At 38.4% G+C, this 27304-nt stretch overlaps 1 protein-coding gene across 1 annotated transcript in view; it reads right to left on the minus strand.

The window, feature by feature from the left end:
• gfra2b (GDNF family receptor alpha 2b) overlaps positions 1-27304 on the minus strand; it is a 123981-nt gene that overhangs the window by 95782 nt on the left and 895 nt on the right. The window lies entirely within an intron of this gene.

A 27304-nucleotide genomic window follows, 5' to 3' on the forward strand; every position in this document is an offset into this window, starting at 1 on the left:
GCTAGAGGCAGGTGTAGATGGGTGAGAAAAGGGAAGAGAGAGAGTGTGACTGAGGAGAAGTGAATGGTGGCTGAGGCACAGGGAAGAGACAACTAAATAACAAACAATAAACTCGAACTGAAATATGAAGACAAAACATAATACAAAAACCTTACATCCTAACAGTCTCTACTTGTTAATGAAAGTAAAATTAGTCCAAAGGGTGACAGATTTTTAGTGATCTAATATTAACAATGGCCTAAAAATGGAAATACAATTAGCATTTGTTTTCTAGTGACAACAGCTATTTTTCTTATATCCTTAAGGCTTTCTAGACAAAATGCTTTTCTTGTATTACTCCTGTGATTATTACAGTGCCTTCTTTTTTCTTAATAGCCTTTGTTCTGAGTCTTGGTTGTCGGAAAGTAGCCCTAAATTTCATTCACCTCCATTCAAAAATGCATGTAAAGTTATGCTAACAAAGATTCAGAAAATTCATAGACTGGATAAAATAAATTAAAATACAGCAATGAATTACAGAGATTTACAAACTTAAAGAGCAGAGATTTTTTTTTTTAAAAAAAGCTCAAATTTTATAGTTCTGTTCTGACATTTGCTTATTTACCTGAAAAATGATTGTGTTTTTGAACGATGTGGCACTCTGAAACAAGCATTTCAGGGGAGCAACATGTTTCTGTATATACAGTAAGGCCAAAAAAGAAGACAGCGAGAGAGGTAAGAATGAACAGGTGAACCAGCCTGAGGGTGAAGCAGTAGAAGCAGTGATGGTAAACATGGCAGCTGTTTATGTATGAAGCTGTAATATGTACATTTAGCCCGGAGCCACACACACACACTGCTGCTTACACATACCTGGCAACACAGCGCTCAACCCAATGTGGGTGTGAAGAAGGTGATGAATAAAACAGCTTTCTGCTGGGGGCACTTCTTCTTGTGCTTATTGAGTCGTGTAAGTATTTGCAGATTTGGAAAAAGTGTTTAGGCCTGTAACTGTTTCCAGGCCCACTTTTGGGTAACAGCAGTGGAGAAAATGCAAAGAAAATATTCAAATTCCCACCTAAATATTTATCTTTTTGTCAGCTGACTTGATTATTCAACCAAAATCTTTTTTTTTTCTTGCTTAAAGTACTAGTAGTAGTAAAGTCCACAAAACTTGAAATGTTTCATGGATGTTTTAGAATGAAACTGCTGTGAAGAAAATCAGAGATTAAATTTTCAATGCTGCTTTTTTTTTTCGACCAGAGGCCCCCTCTCCTCCCTCCAATGCTTTAAAAACACTTGACGTTTCTCACACCATGATTCATTTAAAATTTGTTGCAGTTACTTTTTTCTGCAAAGTCTGGAGCAGTTTTAGTCATAGTCTGTTTTGAAATGTAACCACTGTGAAACAATCAGGGATTTTTTTTTTCTTTTTTTTGGGTGAGGGGGGTCTGATTTCACTGGACCTTTCTTTGTGCTACATCTGGCTGTGTGCTGCATTCACTTTCCAAAGCATGAAGGACACAGTTTAAAAGTTTAGTTTATGAATAACAAGCATTCCTGCTCGCTATAGAGAACTTGAGGAGGCTATAGTTAGGGATGGGCAGTGGTTTGTAATGTTCATAGTCTAGTTTAAATGAGCAAATCCGAAAAATTATGGTGACCATCATGACAGTCATATGAGTGTGTGTGTGTCTTGGTAGTGACACACCCAAATTGTTTCCCAACAGTATTTCTTTGCTTCTGTTTCTGCCATTGTACTTTATGTTGAAAGTGGAAACGTATTGCCTGCATACGTTGATCCACTGCACTCGTGAAAACAAGGGAAATTTAATGATCCCTGGCTAGCAGGATTAGCAGCATTACACACCTATGTACCTGAAGCCTCTGTTTCATTCGAGGATTTTCTCAGGACCTGGAGTGACTAAACTTTAGTTTACTGCAAATACTAACTGTGTGGACATGGCTATTGCTTTAAGGAAAAATATGAACCAGGTAAAAGTCCTGAATCGCAAAATGGCACCTCAAGGAAAAATCTAATAATTACTGACAAATTCAAAGAGTGTTTTTGCTTAAAATATCAATTCCTGGTTATAGTGCAGGGGTGGCCAATCCTGGTCCTCGAGGGCCACTATCATGCATGTTTTACTTGTTTCCCTGCTCCAACACATCTGATTCAGTGGTTTAATCACCTCGTCATGTTCTGCAGAAGCCTGTTAATCACCCATTGATCCAAATCAGGTGTGTTGGAGCAGAGAAACAAGTAAAACATGCAGGATAGTTGCTACTCAAGGACCAGGACTGGCCACCGCTCTTATAGTGCGACTCATGGTCTTATTCCTTTGGATTAGGGGTTAGAGCAGTCATCCTCCAACAAGAGAGACAGAGGTTCAAATCCACCAGTCTGCAGTCACATGTTTAAGTATCTCTAGCTAAGACACTGAACCCCTCATTGCAATCTAAACCACTAATTAGACTCTATAGAATGATTTATTCAGATTAGTGTTGTAGTAGAGTGCTGTATGAATGTGTGTGTGGACGGGAAAATGAAGGCACAGACTGTGTTGAAAAGTGCTTTGTATAACCTGGTTGGTTAGAAAGACCATTTTGGGATGATGTCTGACCTGCTTCAGCAACATTTCAACAGCACAGTGTTGAGGAGGAGGTACATAAATCAGCACACTTAGGAGGAAATGTTTCAAGGTAGCATAGTTGAAATTTAGCATTAGACACCTAAGCAGAGATAAGAACCCTCCACCAGATAGACAGCCTGCTGCCTACAGAATATGCGGTCTGTTAGCTCAAGATGTCCTTTAGACATATTTTAATATTTACAGACAAAGGTAAGAGAGCATTTGGTCATAATAGTACTTATCATAAAGCGAATATCCTGAGATAAAGAAATTGTGTTAATGCAGAAGAGTTCAGTTCAGTACTCTCAGCTCTACAGAAAGGCAACGATTACCTTCAGCAGACAACAGAAAAGCTTTGGGATTGGTAATGCTTGGGCTAGGTACTAGCTTGTCTCCTCCAAAAGATCTTCTGCCTGAGATTCCAAACATATTATGCTCAAACGTTTGTCTACTCTAGGATGTTGATCATTTGTAACAAATCTACAGAACATTTAAAAACAAATAATAATATTCTAAACTATCCCATTAATGTAGAATAAATAAAAGAAAATTTCTTTTTTAAGGCATAAATGGACTATAATTTTGCAAAGTCTAGCTAAGTAAAAATAATAATGAACAGAGATCAGTTTCCAAGGGTTTTATCATTGATTGGTGAAACAGAAAAGAAAGAAGGCACTAAAACTTCTGGAGAATGTCAGAAAAGAATTTAAGCTTCAACTCCAAAATAGTTGCAGATTATTTCTCACAGCCAATTTGGAGAACCTCAAGGACATGTTTTGACAAACCTGCTGTTTCTGCCATCTTGACTTAAAGTCAGTGGCAGTAAATAAACTGTTAGACAAAAGGAAATATGTGTGAATGTGTAAAATGTGCAAGTTATGATGAATTTATTCATAAACAAAACACCTAGAGAAAAGATGTGATATTATGAGCCTTTTCCTTGCTTACATGTTTAACCTGTGAGTCAAGGTGTGTGTGTAAAAAGATGAATTTCAGAAATGAAGCCATTTGTAGTTGAAGCACTCTCTGTTGCTGCTTTTAGCTTTCACCCCTCATCTTTTCTGATTACCATTTTACCTTCTTCACTGAGCATCATCTTCTTCTTTCCATCCTGTTAGACAGATCATGTGACAGGACACTTCCCTGTTATTCCTCAACATCTGCGACACAACAACTGCCATTTAAAGACCATTTTGAGAGCGGATGAACTCGTCACTGCCAAACCCTATATCCTCATGAGCCAATGATCTATCATCATCAACCGGGCCTTGCTGCTTTCTAGGAACAAGTGTTTTACCCAGGAAGCACGTTGGATGATGCCTCAGAGGCAAAACAGTTCCTGACAAGTATGTGTGTCATTATTTTTCGTGTGTGTGTGTGTATAATGTAGAGGGCTGAGAGGATGGGGGAAAAGATTTGTTTTCTTTATGCTTAATGAGTACACACACGCCAAAATGAGCGCTGGCAAAAAAGAAACTGAGAATCATTACAGCCTTAATCACTGTAATTACTCTGTGTGTGTGTGTGTACTCAAGACACTTGTGTTGTGGGGACATAAATCTGTTTCAGTAACGCTGCTGGAACTTCATGTCCTTGTGAGGACATTTTGTTGGTGGCAGAAGATTTAGTTGAATTTCTGGTACATGAGGGATTTGGCTAGGTTTAAGTCCACATTTTAACTGGATTTGTTGGTATACCATCATATGTTAGAGTCTCAGATAATCTGAGGATACCAGGCCATGAAGGATACCAGCTCATTCCTGCTATTCCCAGGGCCCAGCATTCACATACTGTAATTAATTATGTGGTTCAGGATAAGAAACTCTAGCTTTTTTTTTCCTTCAGGTTCCAGTTTCTGGACCTTGAAACACCTTTGGAACAGGAGGACCAAGTTTGTTGATTTTTATCAATTCCATATAAAAGAAACGTAGAGCAGAAAATCCCTGGGATGATACGATTCCAAGCAGCAGAATAGATCTGCCTTAAGATAGTAGGTGTATGTATTTATACAAGTTCCCAGAGCATATCAGAGGCACAAGGACACTGGCCTCATCATCAGCAGAAGAGCTGCATCAAAACCTGATCAGACCACAGTTCTGCTGCACCTAGTGAAGACATGTCAGTAAATATAGTTATTTTAAGTTTTCTATGTTCACATGGGGAATATCATGATAGAAACATAAAGACTCATAAATAATTTTATCCTTAGATTTGTGTTGTAAGTACAACGTAGTTTTCAAAATGAGACGATAAACACAAAAATGTGGTTCATTATGTGGAAACGCAGAATGAGTATCTTGCAGCAGAGATGTGAACAACTCCATGGTGTTCCAATAAAATACATTTTTCCACCACCCTTTTTTTTACCTGAAAAGTACCACATGGATTAACAAACTGAAAAGCAAATATGAGGTTTTTAAATGTCTTAAGACTCTGTTATCTCTGATTACAAGCCGTAAATTGATGATTTTTAAGCTTGACCTGAGGTGAAACTCACACTGCCAAACTAAATAAGTGATGATCCAAGTATTTTTGGATCCAGCGTAATTAACACTTTCCCAAGACATCGTCAACTCTGACGTTATCTGTAAGGCTATGAATAAACACCAACACTAATTTAGCTTCAAAATGATAAAAAGGTGCTGTTCGTGGCTCCAGAGCTTGCTTACTGCAGTATCAGGGCAGAGCAATGTATGCTCTTGACACTGCAAACAGCTCCACAACTACCAAACCAAATCTTAGCAAAAAGTGAGATTATTCACAAATAAATTAGACCAAAACTAGTACACAACTTGGTAACCCTCAGCTGCATGGATGACTTGTAAAAGATTTGCTAAAGGTACACAATATAACACTTTCAACACATAATCGAATTTTTAAAAAGCCTAATTTCACACTTTCTAACAGTTCTGAAAGGTAACCTTTGAGACTTTTGAGGGTTTTTTTTTTTTTTTTGAAAATTACAGTTATATAGCTGGACTTGCAAATAGTGCAGTAGGAAAATTGTCAGCATGTTCTAGAAAAATATATTTAATAAATGACCATGAAGGTCATGGCATGTAATAAATTAATAAACGTCTGTAGGCGTCCGCAAGTTGCCAATTCACTGCAGCCAGGGGGAGACGCCAAAGCAGATATATCATTACCCACTCTCCCTGAGACCTTTGGAGACAGAAGGGTTAAAGGATCAGCTAAAGATTTTCCATCAGCCAACTTTAGTCTAACTACAGACGACTATGGATGTATCTGCACATTTAGGTATATTTTAAGCACACCCCCCCCCCCCTTCTTTTTAAGGTGGGCTGGACTGGGCATTTTCCGCTCCCCAAACAACAGTGGAAGCCAACTGTTTGTAGTAAAAAAAAAAAAAAATTATACAAAATCACTGATTACTTTGGTTTTAAACAAGTAGTTACTCAAAACCTTTGACAAGAAATAAACCAGATCTGAGCAGCCAGCTCTTGGCTGAATATAAAAGCTGCAAATTTATCACACCAAGAACAGACACGTGGTTAACTTCTAAACATGTCCTTTATGTCCCAACGAGCGATATTTTTTAAAAGCTGAAACATGCATGAAAACTATCTTTAACCAACTTTTTTGCCAGACGAACTGCAGTGCACCGCCAAGTGAGCACACAGAGAGAAGGAAAACTGTCACCACAATTATTTTTAGTTCAGTGAGAAACCTCACCGGCTGCGGCTTCATTGTTTTGGACAAAACTTAATTGCAAAAATAGCACCGATCGAAAAAATGGGGATTTGAACCCAAAATGCCTCTCTATCCAAAGAGCGTCATGACGCACAGCCAGAAATCAGGATGCAGGACGAAGCTGCTACAGGCAGCCTTACTGATGACAGTAATATAAATAAAACAATTCTATTTGTTGGATTAGTCAGGGAGTCTGTGTTTACCAGCTGATGGTTAATTGTGAAAACGTCGCCATGATGTGTCACAGAGATAATTAAATGACCTTCAGAACAATCTCTGCGTCACAGTGAAACTTCAATTTGTCTGGTTCTTAGAAAAACTGTGAGCTGTTTTATTATATTTGGCTGATGTCTGCCATGCCTTTTAAATTTGGTGATTGAAAAGTGCATCTTAACCACAGAGTTGTGTTTTTAATATTGTTCTGTTTATATATATTGTTTTTTTTAGCTTCCAAATGTCGTATTTTGGTTGGTCTTAAAATGACACCGGGTACATATTTCACATTTAGAGCCATTAGGAACTTGTTTTGATGAACAAAGGAGAGACTTTTTTTATTTCTTGGTTCTTCACACAGCTGCCCACTGACTCGTGTCATTTTTCTTGAAGCAAATATTTGTCTTAAAATCATTTTTAACTGCATCTTGTCATTGGTCCTTTTTTCTCATTAAAATGTTCACAGAAATTATTGCTAATTTAAACAAATAAAGAACACAGATCTAGAAAAATATTTATGTTGTGGCAAGAGGGGGTCAGAAGATTTTGAGGGAAGCAGACCTACATCTATTGATGAGTGGAGAAGCTACCCATCACAACTGGGCCTTCTCAGTCCGGCAACACCTCACACTTGCACACACACACACACTGAGATCAAACTGGTAGAAGGTCCAATCACAAACTGCTGCTATGAGAATGAAAACATTTCGTATTGTCAAGTCCTTCCCCCTCCCAAGGCCAGAAACTTGAGGGAAATCTTGTAACATTATTGTAATATTTATCATCCCCAAATCACCCAACCACTTGATATTCTCACTAATAAACAGCATATTAGAAAAATTATAAATTTTGTTGTTGTTCATCTGCAGACTAGTATGAGTTTTTGATACTTCTCCCCCAACGACACAATGACAACACCTGTGGGTATTTAGACAAATACCTCTTTATTTATTCCACTGTTTTATGTTTAACAAAAAGCACGGCGGTGCAGCAGGTTAGCGAGAGGTCACCGGTTTGACTCCCAGCTGTGACCTTTCTGCCAGGAGTTTGCATGTTCCCTCCGTGCATGCGTGGGTTTTCTGTGGGTCCTCTGGTTTCTGCTTATAGTCTTAAAGCATGTAAGTTAGGATAAATGGCTACTCTAGATGTGAGCATTAATGATCATCTGTCTCATTCGTCTCCATGTGGCCCTGTGATGGAGTGGCGACCTGATCGGGGTGTACCCCACCTCTCGGCCAACTAGAGAATGGTACCAGCTCGCCACGACCCTGAACAGAAACAAGCAGGTAAACGAAAGAAATAGATGAATGAAAAACAAAGAAAAGAGCTTTAAAAGAAATATATATATATATTTTTTATGATTTATCACCAGTATTTATAAACAGCGTCACATTGCACAAAAGACATTTCTAAACTCCCACTACCTCAAGCAATGACCGAGTTATTTTCATCAAGGTGAAATATGTCGTACTACAATAAAAAATGAGTCCGCTGGGAACAAAAATGTGATGGGTTTAAAAAAAAAAAAAACCCTAGAAACTCCTCATGACTTCACAACCTTAATATTAACAATTAATATTTACAGTATGTCCTGTGATAGTTCTTGTATTGCAAAGAAACTAATAGTTTCTCCTTTTAAATGTATACAGATAGCTACACAGTTATAAAACAAAAGATACATAAAAGCAATACTGGCAGGCATATTTTAATCAGTTTAACATCACAAGTGCCCAACAGTATTTGGTAACTACAACAGTGACAATCTTGTGTTCCTTTAATAAGAAAGAGGACAAAAAAAGCAGTTCCTATATGTAATGAGTCATTTATAACAAGATATAGAGAGGTGAATGTCTCTGCAGCATCAAAAGCTTCCAGTCTAATCCCCCCACCACCACCACCACCACTCAAACAGACTCTCATATTCTCACCTATACGTCTTAAAAACACACCGGCTGCGTTCACGTGCGCCTGCTCACCAGACTCCCAGTGACTGTGTCTGTCCAGGCATCTGTCAGGCAGCTGAGAATGAGATGAGTAAACAGAACAGTGGTGTGTCTCTGCGGAGCAATACTAATCAGCCTCCAGCTCACTCATTAGTCCGCATGCTAAATACTCTGCTCATTAGCCTGCATGCTAAACACATCAGTTATTAGTCAGCCTGGTAAATTAGCCATTTATTTGGCTGCATGCTAAATACCAATGTCAGAGTTAAATGTGTAATTTAGCAGGCTGAACTCTAAAGCACTGCTGTGATTAGGTGCTGCACGGTCCAGTTATTGGACAGAATACTTAAAGGCCTACACATTAGTGCGCATGCCAAACAGCTCCGGTCAATACTAAGTGGCCTGATCTATTAGCTGAAGGATTTAGCCATCGAGTCGGAGCAATTACTTAAATACACCCTGGTCACAAGGTGTCAGAACCACAGGAAGTCCTGCACTGTCAGCAGCTTACTGTGAGGCTGCCCAATCTTTAAGTTTAAAGCGCCTTTTTTCCATTAACAACAAAGTCTGCTGCAGTAGTGTTGCTGTCAATATTCTAATACAACTAAATGATCATTTTGTGCATAACTTTGTTATTATCATCATTATTAAACAGACTGACTAATGAGAATTTATTAAGTGAACTTTGAGTGTTATTTGTACTGTTTGTTTCTGGGTGTTGTTCACTTTTCTGATCTATATTTTCTTATAAAGACAGTGTTGTTTTCATATTTTTATTGGCATTAAAGAAGATCTCAGAGGTGATGACAGAATATGCAAAACTACAAACAACAACAACGGAGGCAGAGAAAATCTAATAGGGCAAAGAGCATCTTGTACAGATCTGACCTGTATGTGCTGCATCATTAGGATCCCAGATCTTATCTGTGAGGAAGGTTTGCTGATGGATGTGAAACAGGACAGCAGCCATTAAGGTAGTATCTCACTGGGCTGCGACTGTTGGCAACGAGATGGTGAACGGCATCCGGGAGTGAGTCTTCAAAATGTCTTGAAACAATTGTGGGTGTTCTCAGTTTCCTCATGCAAGTTGCGGAAGCTTGTAGGCTCTCTCAAAATAGTCACATTGTGGGTGTTTCAAATCTGTCTCAAAACCTGCTCGAGTAAGTTTTTGTAAATTTATAGAGCTCTAAAGTTGTATATTGATCCCATGAGAGCTCTCCTCTGACAGAGAAGGCTACAACTCTGAATGGCCACCCTGATGGTAAATAATACATATTTAAAAACTGGTCAAAATCTGCCTGTTTTCTTTTCAAATGTGTAATCCAGTCGACAGAATCATAAATGTGGGGATTGGCTGCCAAAGAGGGAGCAAAGTAAGCCAAAGAGGGTACGATGTGAGCAGACGTGGGCAACAAAATAACGTGCACAGCCTAGAATGCAAGCCGTGCACACAAAAATAGGTCATGATTTTCAACAATTGCTTGGTCAAAACGGGACAACGCGGCTTGAGGGTCACTTGGTCACAAACACTCAGAATTCAGGTAAGATGTAAGGAAAAATTTTGTCTATTTTCTTGCAATTTACTTGCAACTTTGAGTCACCGACTAGTCTCCATAAGTCACAGCCCAGTGAGATACTACCTTCACCACCCACGGCATACTACCATTATTTTCCAATTCAATGGAACGCCATTTTAATCAATTGTAAAAAGCCTTTTGTAACAATTAAAATAAAGTAAAAAATTCAAATATGTTGGAAGATCCATAAAAGTAATACTTATATATTTATTTTAAATTTTGTGTAAACTGACAAGATAAAAACGGGTTGGTTACAAAAACATTGTCAATACTCAACCTAAGTTGATCACCCATTTCCAACTTCTCACCCCCCCCCCTTTTTTTTTTAAAGCCAACTATTATATTTTCAGGCTCTACATGAGGCAACAAACAAGATATATTCAGGATTTTTTTTTTCCTTTTTAATGAAAGTCGAAAAAACACTTTTCACAACAACGGACACGATAAAAATAATAATAATAATAATAATAATAATAGGGGGAACATGGGAAATTTAATTCCCAGTTGTCACGCATCCCACCAGACAATTGTTTTGATAAACCCAGAGCGGAATCTTATATAATTATTTGATCTCCTGCTGATTTTGTAAGTTCGCCCACTTACAAAAAAATAAACTGTCTCTAATTTTTATGGCAGATTCATCTCAATAGAGAGAGACAGAATATAAATTAAAAATCAAGCACAAAAGATTACTTAAAAGTTACAAATTGATTTGCATGTCATTGAGGGAAATAAGTGTTTGATGTCCTACAACATCAAAGCCACACATGACTTTAAATCAATGTATCAATAAATTTAATCAATCAATTCCTTCTGTTCCAACCTCTCCACCACCATGAGGAAGACCAAGGAGCTGTGAAAGGATGCCAGAGACAAGCGAGGAGGTCTGCAAAATGCTGGAATGGGCTAAAAGACCATCAGCAAGAAGCTCGGTGAGAAGGTGACAACTGTTGGTGTAATTATTTAGAAATGAACAGTGTTTATATGGTCTTCATTCTGGCCTCATATGCTGGCTTGTGGACTTTTTAACTGTCCCAGTGGACGAGGGTCAGTGGGGTTCTCTCTGATGTTCTTTTGTTCTCATCTCAGGGCTGTGTTCTCTCAACACTTTTATTTATTTTATATACTAACGATTGTCACAGCCAGTACTAACAGCGTCACATTTTAAAGTCTGCTAATGACTCAGTCATCCTGTCCCTCCTCAGCAGTGAAGACCCTGGACCATGGACGCACACTGAATGGTGCGAGACTTCCTTTTTAAAGATAAATGTCTCAAAGACAAAGGAAATGGTCATTCATTTTAGAAAAAAACTCTTTAGTAGTTGTTCCTGAGACTGTAAATGGTGAAGATGTTAAAATATTACACCAGTATAAATATCTGGGAACTCTTTTTAATGAGAGACTGACCTTTGACCTGCATGTGGACTCACTTTGGATTAAGGCTCATCAGCAAATGTACTTTTATCAGAAGCTCTGTTGTCTTAATGTGGATTCTTCTTCATAAGAATGTTTTATTCGTGTTTTATTGAGTCTATTTTGACTTCTTCTGTTGGTTTGGATCATTATCATGTAAGAACAGGAACAAAACTCTTGGGGATTGTCAGGATGTGCAGCAAAACTGCTCATACAGCCCTAAAGAACCTCTATGACCTACACACGGGGAGATTGGTGAAAACGGCCACACTGATCCTGGCAGATCCTGATCTTCCACTCCATGCTGAGTTCAGCTTGCTCCTGACCGGAGGCAGGTATCTGTTGTAGGACTAACAGATGAAAAAATTCACTTATCCCTGCAGCAATCAGGCTCCTAAATGAGTTGGGATTTTAGTGTTTTGGTTTTAATATGTTTTCTTGTCATGTATTAATGTTGCTTGTGTGTGCATGTGTGTATCTACTGACCTTTGAGGATAAAAAAGATTCATGCTCCACACTTCATGGGGTGAGGATGCTCATGAGAAAGAGGAGGGATCGACTCACAACTACACAGGTGGAGTTTGATAATGATCTGAAGGCAGTTGGGAATAGAGTCACCAAGAACACCATTGGTGACTTGCTACGCTGCCATAAATGGAAATGTCCCATCTTGTCCACACCTAGTGCCTGGTCATTGGCAAACTTAACAAGGACCTGTATTTGTGCCTTTTTGATAAGTCTGCAATTTCATTTTGTTCAGAGTATTTATTTTTAGTTAAATCAGTTAGTTTTAACAGAGAGGGAATTAATCTAGCCTATAAACAACTGCACTTTTTTCAAGGTTTAAGTGTCTGCAAAGTGGCACAAAAAGGACTGAAATTCATTTCTTGAAACTTGGTAAAGTTTCTAAAACATTTCAGAAAGGACTCAAAAGTTTTATCAATAAAATGAAATGTTCAAAATATTAACAGTGCAGTCACATTTGTTCTACTTTGTCACTATTTTGCGGTTTTTAAAGTTTCAATTCACTTAAACACAGAACAGCAATTTAATTCCAAGTCTCATTCCTTTTCGTCCGGTGATAGAAACAGTCAGATAAAAACAATTTAGCCACAAAAATCATACTGAAATAAAACTTAAAAATCTGCCACCCTTGATTCTATTTAGCACTGTAATCTTATAACTCGCACCATGTATTATTCTTCTGGTATTTTTGACAGTCTCCCAACAAACAAATATCAGCTTGATTGACAAATATGGCATATTTTAGAAAAATATGCCACCCAGGCTGTTTCTCCTATCACCACAGAAAGAACAAAGAGTTCTAGACCGAGCTTTGAGGCTAAATAAACCAAAGAGAGTCAGAAAAGTGCAGAAAAAAAAATTACATTACAACTTCTCCATCTGCACTGCAATTTCTATTCCAAAGGAAAAACTTTAAAACCTGTTTACTTTTTACTACTTTCTAAAAATCATTTATTTTAATAAAAGTGGAATTTCTGGCTCAGCCATTTTATTGGGATGAAATATATTTCACAGGTGTGCTCAATAAAGCAGTCACTGAGGGAAAGAATAATCACCGAACTTACAAAATAATCAATTTCGAATCAAACACATTGACACAACTCCACATGACAGTGTTTGTGTTTGCTGAAATTCCATCAACACTGAGAGGATTTTGGTGTTTACCTAAGTTATGATTTCTGCACCATTATCTTTTAATTACTTCTTAGTTGAATGGTGATGAAAACTTAGTCACAAAACCCAAGTCTCTGAGCAACAAGAGCAAAAAGTGAACAATCTGTTGTCTGAGGACGTGGTATTCTTAGTTTTAATGGACTTCAGTCCTGTTCAGTCGCAAGGGACTTTATTCAAAGACCAGGAGGTTCATTCTCCTAATCCCTGAATAACCTGCAGAAATGAGTCATTAAACTAAGTAACATGAGGGATACTATAAATAAATATAAATACTAGAGGCAAACTGTCAGGACTTCAGGGTATTCAGAGAAGATCTAGACTAAACATAAGAGTAATAAAAAATGAAATAAAATAAAGTAAAATTATTTTGTTTCTATCACAAAATAAACAAAAATATTTCAGGGTTTGCTTATCTATAACGTAACAATGTAACACGACTTTGTTTTCGTATTTTCTGCCCATAATCTGTGTTGTCGAAGAGTTTTGTGTTGGGGTTAATAAATCAACCAATCAGAATGTTTTGTGTGCTGTCTCTAGGTAAATTTGCCTGTACACAAGGTATCAGAAAGCCCTGGCCATTAAAACAAAGGTTAAATCAGACAGACAGTTTGATCAGCCAATCAGATTTGAAGTAGTGCTCAGTTTCTTTGGCCCTGCTTAGCTGTTCTAGCTGATTCTCTGCCTAATTTAAATAGGAGACAGTGATAAAGTTGGGCCACTATCTTCAGCTATGCTTAAGATGGAAACCAGTTGATATATTACCTTTGCAGACTTATTATTGGTGGCTTTTTCAGGAGGATTGCTCATTGAAACAATGAATTGTATTTCCAAAAAGGTGCCCAACACCCAAGCATTTGGAGACTTTTCAACCCTTGATTTGCTTGTTGTTTGGCTAGCAGCAAGAAAATGGAAAGGTTAATGTCAACTGTTAAGGACTGCTTATAGACTGTCTCTGTGTGTGTGTGTGTGTGTGTGTGTGTTTGGAGTGTGTTAGAAGGCTCAGTTGTGATCGGCATGGTTCACCACTGATAAATACCCAAACTGGGCTAATAAATGGCCACATCCACATTAATAACATATTAATGACAAAGAACACTATACAAATACGAATTACTGTTCATGACAACAGGACCAGGATAAAACAAGACAGACTCAGAAAAAACGCACATGCTTCCTAGGTAATTGTTGTTGAAATGCTTGGTAGAGACACCAAAAAATTAGTTTTCATAAATCTATACTTTAATTAATTTATTTTTTTTCCCCACCGAAATCTCTTTGTCAACAAAAGGTGCAAAGAGAGCAGAAAATCTGTTTTTTAAATATCCAGAGTAGCGTCTAAGATAGTGTGGGAACTCCAGATTCTGTTACACTGTATGGAAGAAGGCAGTGGTCATAGCTGTGGTGACTCCAAGCGACTGCAACATCAAGAAGGAACATGAGAAGCTCGAGAAATACAAAGGGCTGAAAAGAGAAATAGAAAGGTTCTGGAAAGTTAAGCCTCAGTGGTGCCAGTAGTCATCAGACCACTCAGGGCTATGGTCTCCACAGTGAGAGAGAGGCTCCAGCAGGAACACACTCAGAGATCTCTGTCCAGAGGAGCACAGACCCTAAAAAAACAGTTCAGGAACCCCTAGAACACCTTCTGATAGAGCACCCGAGCTTGAAGCCAAAGTGCAACTTACCATGCAGAAAGAGGTTAAGAGGTAAAGCAACTTTAAAGGGTGGTGTGTGCACAGACACACAAGTTATCACTCAAAGCAAAGACATCAGCAAGTTCAGAGATGTTTTTGATTTTAAATAAATGTAGGAATGTTGCAAAATGTAAAGTAAAACATATTGAAAATAAGCTGGAGGCACGGCCTTAACTGACTGGGATCATTTGAGGCAGAAGATCACAGCCTCAGAAGTTTGACTCACTATCACTTTTCACCACCAGTATTCAGGGGCCACTTTGCTGTTAAGAGGTTTTCAAACCTAACATTCTTCAGATGCTAATGCGTGAATGCTGCACACATTACATTCTACAGCAGGATAAGGAGCCATTTCACAGGCGCAGCTGCCCACTTTGGTGTTTCGGTCCCTCTAGGAGCTCAGAGCAGAGGCTGAGAAACCAGCTGGCTGAGAGGAGAGCTCCCCATGACTAATGCTGCTGCCTGCTGCATGCCCTCACATGCGACTCCCTCCAGGGAAGACTTAGACCAGTCCCTGTGCAGATTACCAAACCCTCCATCTGGCCCCAAGTCTGAGCCTCACTCACAGACAAAGCAATAATTACACCCTTTTTTCTTGTCACACGGCCTCACAAAAGGGGTTTCTGCCTCTGCGTGCAGTGTGATCTTCCGCCATGCTTTAATGTGCAAACTGTTGCAGATTGTGCATCACAGAGAAATTACCAATCTCTTCATGTGTGCATCAAATCAATTCAAGGCCAAGTGACTTATCTCCTCCTCACTTTTCCCTCACTTGTATCTCTGTGCTCTCCAGGAGTTCACAGGCGGTGCTGTGAAATGTCTCAATTTCACTCTGATCTGCCATCTGATCGGCTGCGACTCGATGAGCCGCCGCATCAAATTTCAAACAACTGTTTGCTTAAAGGTCAGGTGCGAAGACGTTATTAGTTTCATGTCATCCTCTGCTTTTGTGTGAATTTATTTTTCTGGTAATGTCGGCTCTGTTTTTGCCTCCATTTTTCCAACTCTCATTTGCTCCCACACATGTAGAAACTGTGACCAACATTTTGCAGCCGGGAGCACATTTTTGTTGGAATACCATTGCGGAATAGAGTTTCAAAGCTGTCTTAATGATTTTTTTAATGAAAAAATGCAGAAATACATAAAAGCAGCAAACGTTCAGTTGTGCCACATGCTAAAAGGTGTATTACTGGACTTAGAGTTGTAAACATGAAGTAGTGAAAGGAGCCCTGGGAAGATCCACTTGTAGGAGAAAAAATAACCCAAACAATCACACTAACATCAGCAGCAAGAACCGTTTCATCATTTGCAACCCAGATAGAAATATTTCAAACCAGCTGCTGTTTTTCCATCTTTATCTGCAGCCACAATCTCTTCTCATGAATGACAAAAGAAAAATCAACAAGACCTCTCCATCCCAGTTAAAGTCTTCATTAATGTGGAACTCCGACAGCTTTCAACCAATATGACCTCTGAACTGTTGTCAGATGTGTTTCTCCTGTGTTCAGAAACTGCTGTGGTGAACAGGTAGGAGGTTAGCGGATAAAATGCTGAAAGGTTTAACCCAATCAGGGGCTTTTTCTTTGACGTCAAGCAGAAGCAGAAATATTTCGGTCCAATTTTGTATTAAGTGACAACAGTCTGATATTCATTCACAAAGCTGTTTTATCACCTATCGCTGAAGGCAAAAGGGCGATAATGAGAATCTGAGTTTATGTTTTCCTTGTAATAACAGCAGTTTGCATTTGCAGCTGCTACCAGCTTTATCCCTGTGCATGTGTGCACGTGTGAGGTGTGGTCGGGTAGAGAAGGGCAGCTTCTACACTCATCAACAGATACAGTTTTGCTATAGAGCGCCACCCCCTAAAAATATCCTGCCCCATCTTGCCACCCCACAAATATTTTCAAAGTTCGGTCTTGATTGTATGCTGGATTCTCTACACATATATTTTAGCATTCTACAGGTCAGATATCAATTACGGTTAAGTGATTGGACAAATGTAGATAGGAGTCCATCAGTCAATAATTTTTGTTTTTTTATTTTTTGTTGTATAGGGATGATATTTTCAGTATTTATTTAGCTAGTTTAGGTTTCCCTTTCAAGAGGTTGGACCTGTAAATGACTATACAATTCAAATTCAAATTTGAACACAATGTAATCCACCTCATTTATTTCCAGCAGTAATCTCTCTAACTTACAGGTGTTGGTCCGGTCCGCAGTCCCACACCTGACTGCAGCTGAGCTGTGTCGGACATCGCAGTTGTTGTTGGTTTTTTTTGCTTCGTAAAAATCTGCATGCTTTATTTGTTTTAATTGGCTTCAATTTCTGTGAAAATGAAATTTTATTATGACAAAAAAGGACCAATGACAAGATGCAGTTAAAAATGATTTTAAAAGAAATATTTGCTTCAAGAAAAATCACACGACTCAGTAGGCAGCTGTGTAAAGAACCAAGAAATAATAAAAAAAATCGCTCCTTTGTTGATTAAAACAAGTTCTTAATGGCTCTAAATGTGAAATATAGACTCTCGTGTCACTTTAAGACCAGCCAAATCATAACATTTAGAAGCAAAAATAACAAATGAATAAATACAAAAAACAATATTAAAAACATCTTAACTCTGTGGTTAAGATGCACTTTTCAATCGCCTAATTTAAGACATGACAGACATTAGCCAAATATAAAAAACAGCCCACAGTTTTTCTAAGAACCAGACAAATTGAAGTTTCACTGTGGCGCAGATTTTGTTCTCAAGGACAGTTCATTATCTCTGTGACACATCATGGTGACTTTTTCACAATTAACTATCAGCTGGTAAACACAGACTCCCTGACTAATCCAACAAATAGAATTGTTTTATCTATATTACCGTCATCAGTAAGGCTTAGTGGCTTCCTCCTATATCCTGCAGCACTCTTTTCCCTGATTTCGGGCTGTGCGTCACTGAGAGGCATTTTGGGTTTTAACTTACATTTTCTCGATCAATGCTCATCCACTGTTATTTTTACACTAAGGTTTTGTTCGAATTGTCCAGAGTTGGCTGCTCAGATCTAGTTTATTTCTTGTCAAAAGCTTGAAATGATGCCTTGTTTAAAAGAGTAATTAGTGACTTTGTTTTCTTTTTTGGCCACAAACAGCTGGTATCTACAGTTATCCTGTTAAATGATGATTGCCTTGTCTGCATCTAAAAAAGAAAAGAAACTGATATGATGTATCAGTTTTGGCATCTCCCCTGGCTAAAGTAAATTGGTAACAAGGGAACATATACAGACATTTATTAATTCATTATATGCCATGAGATTCATGAGGGGGGGTGGACAGTGCTGTTGTGGAAGTGCAGGGCGTCCACTTTGGGAAACGTTGAAGTCCCTGTTTGACCATCTACTAAAGATCAGTTGAAGGAGCAACATGAAAAGTGTTGTTTAAACACTAACAAAAAAAGCACAACTTCAAACTTGACTGAGATCAGTGTAATGGTGTCTGTTACACCAGTCATTGCTTTCAGAATCAAAGTAAATTCATGAATGAAGACCCTACTTTTGAAAAATAAAAACAAACAAACAAACAAGAACCAATCTTCTGAATGTGATTCACATCACATTTCTTTCACACCACTGCAGCCACATCTAAGAGCTTCTCTCTGTCCAACTATAAGCTTCTGGTTGACTTTTTATGAAATGCAGATATGGAGAAAGTTTCACTTTGCTGGTTACCATGTAGAAAAATACCTAGACTAGCAAACAGCTGTTCTGGAACTAGTCTGACCGAAAGGCAGTACCCAAGGATGTCAAAACATTATTTATCGGCTCGAGATTACAAATTGTCTATACGAGAACTGGAAGCACCTCAATCGAACCGAGGATTATTCACAGCTCAGAGCTCCTCTGACAGGATAATGACGTGGAATCAACAAACATCAGGGAAAAGAGGAGGAATTTTAGCTGTGGCTCTGCAGCAGAAATGGGTTTCATGTGTGCTTTTCCTGCTGAGATAAAGACCTGGTAAGAGGTGCAGAAAGTGCATGATCATGGGGGTCACATAAGAACCTTGTTAGGTTAAGCTCCTAGTATTTGTGTCCAATCCTTTTACGTTTTTGTTGTGTCATGCTAAATCTCAACTTTATTTTCTTTGCTATATAAAGAAGAAAAAGCAGATTCAATTTACTTCAAATTATTATTTTTTTCTTGCACCAACAGTTTGTACATGCTACAAATGCAGTAACACCGTTGGAATCAGACCTGTGACTATCCAACTCCTCACAGAACTTTAAATTCAATACTTCCTGGCTTTGCATATTCTCTTCACTTAAATGTTTTCTCCTTTCCGATGCCACTTGAGGACACAGAAACGCACACTGATGACTGTCACTCTCAAGAGTGGTTTAATGGACCGGCAAACAAACATCACAGCGTACACCGGGCAAACACCACACATCGGTGGCAGAGTGATGGATCTGTGCAGGACAATCAGACATCAAATCTCCATACATCACCTCAAATGCGTTCAGCAGCTCGTTGACGGCACGTAAAGAATGAGCCAGGCAGCGAGTCGTTGATCGTTTCACTTTCAGCCACCAAATGGAATGAAAAACTTTAGAGTCGCAAAGTTTTCCAGCTAGATCTTCAAAATAACACCAAACGGTCTCCACAAAGGGATGCTTAAACAGGGCAGCGTTGGTTTAACCTCTGTCAAAGACACCATCGTGTCCTTTAATGAATAGAAGTCAGAAAAAAGATAAATGGGGGGGTTTATCTCAGTGCCCCCCACTAGTATCTGTTTGCTTTGTGATCTCCCCTTTTCTCTACTCCATTTCCTCTCTTCCATTTCTTCAAAGATCTTCCTCTGTCATCATTCATCTTTACGCTTTCATCTAACTCTATGGATTTCAGTCTTTGATGTGCTCACATCATGTGTGTTCCTTCTGCTTTTTTCCTTCTGTGGCCTGAACGTAAAGCCTTTTTTGTTTATTAAGAGTCTGGTTTTTTACTTATGCATCTGCTAACAATAAGTTCCCTGCAAACTAAGAAGGGACACTAATGAATATTAAAACTGCCTGCTTCATGAAGCGAGACGGCAAACATAAATATGTATGAATGTAGCTTCCTAAAGAACAGTATGCAGGTAGGCATGTCATTTTCAGAGCAGCCCTGCACACACTGATAGTAGGATAGTATCTATATTGCCCTGTGATGGACTGGCAACCTGCCCAGGATGTATCCCACCTCTCACCCCTTGGCTGCTGGAAATGAACACCAGCTCTCCATGTCTCTGAACAGAACCAATTAATGGGAATTTCTTTAGGTCCAAGGAGAACCTCGGTCGTGTGATTATGCTGGCGATTTGGTTTCTGCATTTCTTGTTCGGTCAGATCAACCATCCATCTACTTTCTTAACCGGCTTGCTCTTGTTCAGGGTCGCAGAGAACTGGTTCCTATCTCCAGCCATCATTGGACGAGAAGTGGGGTACACCCTGGACAGGTCACAGGTTCACGGTCCACATTTACACAGTGCCTTTTTTAACCTGTCCAGGTCCTGCAAAGCACTTTAAGCCCATTCACATGCATACAATGCTTTCATTAAATATGTTTACAGACTACATAGAGCCCTTTTATATTCTCACTCATACTCAATAGACATAACAATAGGCAGGGGGGCGGTACAGTGACACCAGCATGTTGCAGGGGACTGGGATTTAACCCAATACCCTCTGGAAGATGACCACCCTGCCACTGGGTTAACTTGTCCCTTAAAAAAGATAGAGATCCATTCACACACACCCCTAGGGACAATTCCAAGTGCTCAATTCAACCAAAAGGTGAAAAAATTATTTTTTTTATATATAAGAATCTGTTTTTTTATTATCTACACAAAGTGGGTTTCACAACAGTGTTTGATATGAGGTCCTCTTTTTTGTTGTTGTTGTTGTTAGTTTAACTCTACTTGCGCCTGAATTGCGACATCCTTCCCAACATGAACCAATTTTACGTTTACTTGCGGAGGACAACTTGTTTTAATGTCAAACCTGTTAGCCACCCCTGGTTGTCAAACTTATAGCTCTACTTTACATGTAAATCTGTTGAGCCTTCAAGTGTCTCAACCTGCTAGGTAAAAGCAGAGTAGTGCTTTTCAAGGAGAATATTTTAGCTTGTGAAGTCAGGATTTGTTTAGCTGATGTGGCTACTTTTGCACAAAGGGAAAGAGGAGCCCCGATCTGTAAGAGTCATCAGTTTGTCCAAAATCAGTAGCCACTCTGTTATATGAGCAGTGGTAGCTGAGCTGAGGAATTTCAGCTTTGTGGGTCCCACTAAAAGAAATTAGGACAGCTGTGTGCAACATTAGGAAAGATTAATAAGAATTATATATAGTTACAGTAGGACAGAAACATTATAGCATTATTTTTAAAACAGAAGACCAATATGTGATATATATTTGTTTGTTTTTTACAAATATTAGCTATTACAATCTTGATAATTGCGAGAACTATGTACGAGTCTGCTGGCAGCCAGTAACATCCATTTGCTTCTCTCCTACTGCATTACAGCTGACTTCCCAATAAACCTATTCTTGTTAATATTTATTTCTCTCTCCCTCTCTCCCTCTCTCTCTCTCTCTCTCTCTCTCTCTCTCTCTTATCAAACAGTACAAAAGGTCAAAAATAATGACTGGAATCAGAGTATGATTTATACAGTGAGAATTGGGGGTTGGCATTTTCTCCACAATGTGAAGACAATCTGATTCAGTACTGATTTCAGTACATTGTTTTACTGAAATGCCTGCCGTATAAATAGATCCTAATAAATCACACTAATTCTACCAGCTTATAAGGTATAAACAACACAATCTTTGTATTCACCCTAAAACTTATTTCCTGGTCTATGACAAAGCCTTTAGACCCTCCAAAATGCAACTAATAAAAACTTTTGATCTTGGGTAAATAGATATTTGTTGCTACTTGGCCACAATTTCTTATTCATTTTTGTTCTGGCAGGTGTTCTTATTGGCCTTGAGGCACAAGAAAACACTAATAAAGCTGTAAAATACCTAAAAAGCTGGCTCTAGGGGGCTGTAAAATCATAATAAACAATTCTTCTATATTCAAATATGAGAAATCTACTGTAAAAAGAATTAGTACAAGTAATCTGGCATTTATAAATGTTTCACCCTCATGACCTGATGTTTTTTGCTTTTACTAATTACTAACCCTCCTAATTAAGACTTGCCTTATCCGAGTCTTAATTAGGCTCTTTCCACCCCATCAAATTCCCCCCCGTAATTTGAACCATGACAGGAATGGCATGACTGGCTGCAGTAGAAGAATGCAAAACCTAAAAAACAGAACAAGACCATTAAAAAGCACACACACCTACAATAAAATCTCAAGATTAAGACAAAATACTCTATGATTCTTTATAAGTTGGATGTAAAATATATAAAGAAATTTCTCCAGTCAGCCAAAACAGTTTGTTAGTTTACCAGTGAGAGAAGCAACACAAAGCTGGATATTTGATTTAAACAAAAATTTGGAGAAAGTACATAAGTTAAAACTTCACAAAAACATGAGAATTAACCAAGAAAAATGCAACAGGATCATTTGTGTCTGAATGTTTCAGACAGCTGTCAGAATACTAAACCTTCTTCAGCTGAAATAAAAGTGCTAAAAATGAAGTTTCATCCTCTCATATACCCACTGGTCTCACTCGGCATGGTTACATACAGCTTACATGTGTTAAAGAGAAGGGTTTTGTAAAGGTGTTTCATGATATCTGCCGTCTTTGTTCTGTATCAGTTTGCTGTGACCCAGGAGAGTTCTCCTTCCTTTTTCATCCTTTTTAAACGTGTGAATACAGTCTTGCAGCTGCTTTGCTGCTTCCTGGCCTGCTCTGTTGATTCTCCTGAGATCTGGTTGATAATTCTGGTCTCTGTTTTTGCTGGTGGTCTCCTGAAATGATGAATAACCTGTCATCAATGAGTTGTGCAGAATATTGCTTTCCTCCTCCAGGTGGTCTCTCTGCGATGTACTTTTTTTTTTTTTTTTTTGTTCTTCGGGGTGAAGAATATTGTTGAAAGCATTAGCAATGAAGTACTTCCAATGAAAATTGAACATATTTGCAATGAAGATTATGAGGCTTTTCTATTGGAAAAGTCTGAAGCAGACAGTAGGGCAACAGGGAGAAGAAATGAGCATCTGATGCCTTCTAATTGAGATGTTAGACAAATTCAGCAGGTTAGCCTTAGTGAAGGTGGGCTGCTTGATATGTTTACAAAGTTGGAAAATGTTTCAGGCTCAAAGGAGATGAAGATTTCAGACATCAAAGCAAAAAATTAAAATACCTTAAACGGCAATAAAATTCTGTCAGATTCACCAACAACAGGCGTCCACCAAATGACAAAGATGATTACATTTTATTTAAACACAATAATTTAGCACATGTAAGTCCAGATTCTGTACAGGTAAAGTTACTGTATAAGAATTTGTTGCTAGAACCTTCCTAAAAAAAAGCACCAGTTGGACCAGTACAGAAATGTAAGCATAAATTAGGTGTGTAGGGTCTCGACACGTTTCTCTACAAGGAGAACGTGCACGCGCACATGCTCCTAAAGATACTATTTTTAGAACAACTGCAATACAGCATTTCAGTCAGGGGTCTACACTTTTCACTACAGCCGTCAACTGTTTGTTCTCAAGGAGAGAAAGTTTGAGTGACTTCTTACCAGGAAGTTGATGCAGTATTTGTGTCCCTGAGTGATAAATTATCTAAATATGGACAGCAACTAGAGAGGGGCATTTCCAGCAAAAGTACAGTTTGAATTTGTTCATCAATATTCAGTCACTTTTCACTAAAAAAATCAAGCCAGAACATAAGACACCTTCTGGCTGATTTGTGAATGAACCAAAGCAGCAAAGGGGGTGAATCCAACGCACCCCTGTCGCTCCTTTGTGCCGCTAAGCGAGGTAGTGACAGAGCTGAAACAGTTGACATGTGGAAAGGTAAGCTAGCTTTGAGGCTCAAGAGGGATTAAACAACGACGAACAGATTTCTTACAGAGGGAAGATTGATGATGATGATGTATAGCAGCTTTGCATTTAGGTAAAAAATTTAGTTAACCATGAAGAGGATCGCTAAACGGAGTTAATTTGTCATGTTTTGCCTTATTTGGGTCTGCGACGCTCACTTCATTTCTGACAGCTCACGTTTATGCGGGCTGTGGGCGGCTCCATCAGTGATTTGTGAACAGCCAGATGCAGCATAAAGATGGACTGGTCTTTGTGGCCATTTCATGGAAATGTTTTGTAAAAGTGTCATTCTATTAGTCTTCGAATAACCCCTGTCCCCAGGAATATTTTTGAGTTTGAGTTTTTGGGTGGGGGGAGGGAACATTGTGACAAAAATAGTAACCCGTCTTGAAAAGCACCATGGATGTTAGGATACAACTTGGAGCTACCTGTTAGCAGCATGTTACAGCCAGATGCCAAAGAAATAAACAGCTGCCTATTAAAACAACCATTTTTAATTCTTCAAATGGAAAACTTTTAATGACTCTTTGACTATTCAAAAGTCACTGTAGTTCCTCAAAAGATGCATCCAGTTGCTGCACAGTGGCACAATCACAGAAAATCTGGGCAGCAAAAGAGTATGCTCAGGAGTACTGTAACAGACAAGATGTCATAATCTACATCACACGGGTTTTGCAATTGAGCATACAGTTGAGCAAAGATGGAACTTTAAATTTTGTCTGAGGGCATTAGAGGTGTAAAAAGTGGTGCGGGAATTGGCAGTGTTTTTGAAAGAGATTCTTAAAGACAGAGGGGGATGGCACTAATGACATGAATGTGATTTTAGCAGCCATTAGTATCCACTGGGTGTAAATGAGTTGTAAAGCTTTGTTTGATTGATCAAAAACAGACTCTACTTCTGCATTATGGACCATCTGAAGCGGTTTCACTGTGCAAGTTGAAGAAATTCTCTAGAAGTGAACTGCAGCTGAGAAAATACAACTTGATTTATGACCACTTCACTGAAATTTTACACAGCAGGGCCTCAAAAAGTTCTTCTACTTAAGAAAAAGTCACTATATAGGCTAAAATACAGTTTCACAAAACCTAAAACTATCAGGAAAGAAGGTTTTGACTAGGACTGCTCTCACACCACATATCAGGACTTTATGTAATTCCCACAGTGTGGAAAATGTAGAATCACACAATTTGACAAATTAAATGGAATCATAGAAGATTGTGGATTTTGGTAATATGTGAATCTGATCTAAGAAATCTTGGCTTTCCTTAATAATCTAAAGCCTTGTTAGCAAAATGTCCCGTGAATCATTGTATAAATATTAATGAAACTCTCATAGAGTAATCATTGGATGTACTTTTTAAGTCAACCCATTTCAAGACAGCTATGACAGCTTATCAACCTTAGCAAGCACAAGAATGGCTCAAACTCAGTCAATTTTACAGGTATTGAGTTGAAATTCGGTGTGGTAGTAGCTGAGAGTCATTCTCAACACATATTCCAAACACTAATATATTGCACAAGATCTCATGGTATTGCATGAGACAGCACTTAACGATATTTTCAAAGACAAGAATGGCTATAACTGGCAGGAAAGGTGGTCGATATGCATTTCTTTAAAAAAAAATGCGTTATTTCTTATTTTTACTTTTATACTTTGCACATCTGTTTGCATAATAGCTACTTTTTTGTTTTTGTGTGTTTATGATGATGTAAACCTTTCTGCAACAAGTCACGAGGACAAATTCCTTGTTGGGTAAACTCGGCATTAAACCTGATTCGTCTAATCAACAAACACAGCCATGCCAAATGCCTTAAATGTTTTACTTTTTAACTTGTGATTTTCAGCTTTATTAACCTTTATAACTGTATAAAAAAGGATTGAACTGGAATTATGATACATTTGCAAACATATCTGAACTGGTTTTTTTATGTCAAAAATATTTGATTTTAAAAACTGTGAATTTTATATTTATTTATAATTCCTGTTTTTTAATGTCATTTTACAAAAGGAATGTAAGTTTAGTTTATTTCTGTGATTTTAGGTATATTTTCATGTTTTTAAAAAATACAGCAAACTAAAGTTAATCTACATACTAAAAAGCTTTTTCAGATATTTTTGCTGTTTGAAAAAAAAAGAATAAGCAACATTTGCATCTGTAAGCAATTTAAATAAAATGAGTGAGCTACATCAGGAGATCCTAACAGCATCCCGTAATGTAAAAACATCTCAGTGTTTTAACACATTAAAGTTTCAGAACTTTAATTAAAACAGTGCTGAGGCTCACACAGAGCTGTAACACAGAAACATACAGAAGCAATGTGCCCCACAAAAACAAAACAAGTTAGAGCTGGGAAGACATTTTAAGCAATTCGGGACAAAGTTAAACTTTTCAGGCGGTTTCATAAGATTTGGCTTCAGATCCCACAGGTTTTTAAGTTCCATTGTCATTTGAAATGAAAGCTTGTCTGTTTATCTATTCAATCAGAAATAACTGTCCAGAGGTGTTTTCCAACATGGCTGCCAAGTGTTGAGCGATGCCTACATGGAATTCAGTGACAAATGTAAAAAAAAATAAAAATCTACAAATATACTTCAATCCTGAGACACAAAAAGACACCATGTTGTTTCATGAAAGTCGTAAAAGACCAAACATCACAGGACTAATTAAAGTGCTGTAACACAAACACACCACAACACAGAAACTCACAAAACCCCAGTAACTCTTGAACGCATCGTGCTCCTTGTTATGTTTCACACCTGCGAGACTTTTGTTTCCATGTGTTGCAGCTTTGCCCGGTGTAAATGCAGGTCAAGTTTGTTGGGGCCATACCATATGTGTGTGTGTGTGTGTGTGTGTGTGTGAGGAGAGAAAGATTGAGAGGGAGAGTATTGTTGGCACCACAGAGACATCCTCAGTGGAACAGAGAACAAAGAGAGAGGCTCTTAATGAGCTCTGCCACTGCTGGGACCCAAACTAGGCCATTCAACAGTCTGTGTGTGTGTGAGTCTGTGTGTGTGTGCATCTGTGTGTGTTGTTAGTGCTGATTCACACAGAACCAGAGCGCAGGAACAGCAGTGGGTTGTATACCAACCACAAACATGAGCCAGGTGACTTAAATCCTCTTTTTGTGAGAGCAAGTTTTGACAAACAGCTGATCTGTCAAACTGCTGCAATTCTGACAGCAGACATGTTACTGGAACCCTTTTAGGTCTACAAACACACACTCTTTCTTGCACACTGAAATTGCTAGGTCATAATTGATCTGGTTTGGGCTCTGAGTTAACATTGACCTGAGTAAAAAGGTTGATTTCCCACTACAAATTACCAGTCTTTCAAACTAAAATATTGTTGTTTATCACTGATTATTACAGTAGCCACGTTGTTTGGGTAATTAACACTGTGTTCTGAAAAATCACAACAGCACT

This window comes from Kryptolebias marmoratus, linkage group LG14 (genome assembly GCF_001649575.2).
Source record: "Kryptolebias marmoratus isolate JLee-2015 linkage group LG14, ASM164957v2, whole genome shotgun sequence".
Lineage (NCBI taxonomy): Eukaryota > Metazoa > Chordata > Actinopteri > Cyprinodontiformes > Rivulidae > Kryptolebias > Kryptolebias marmoratus.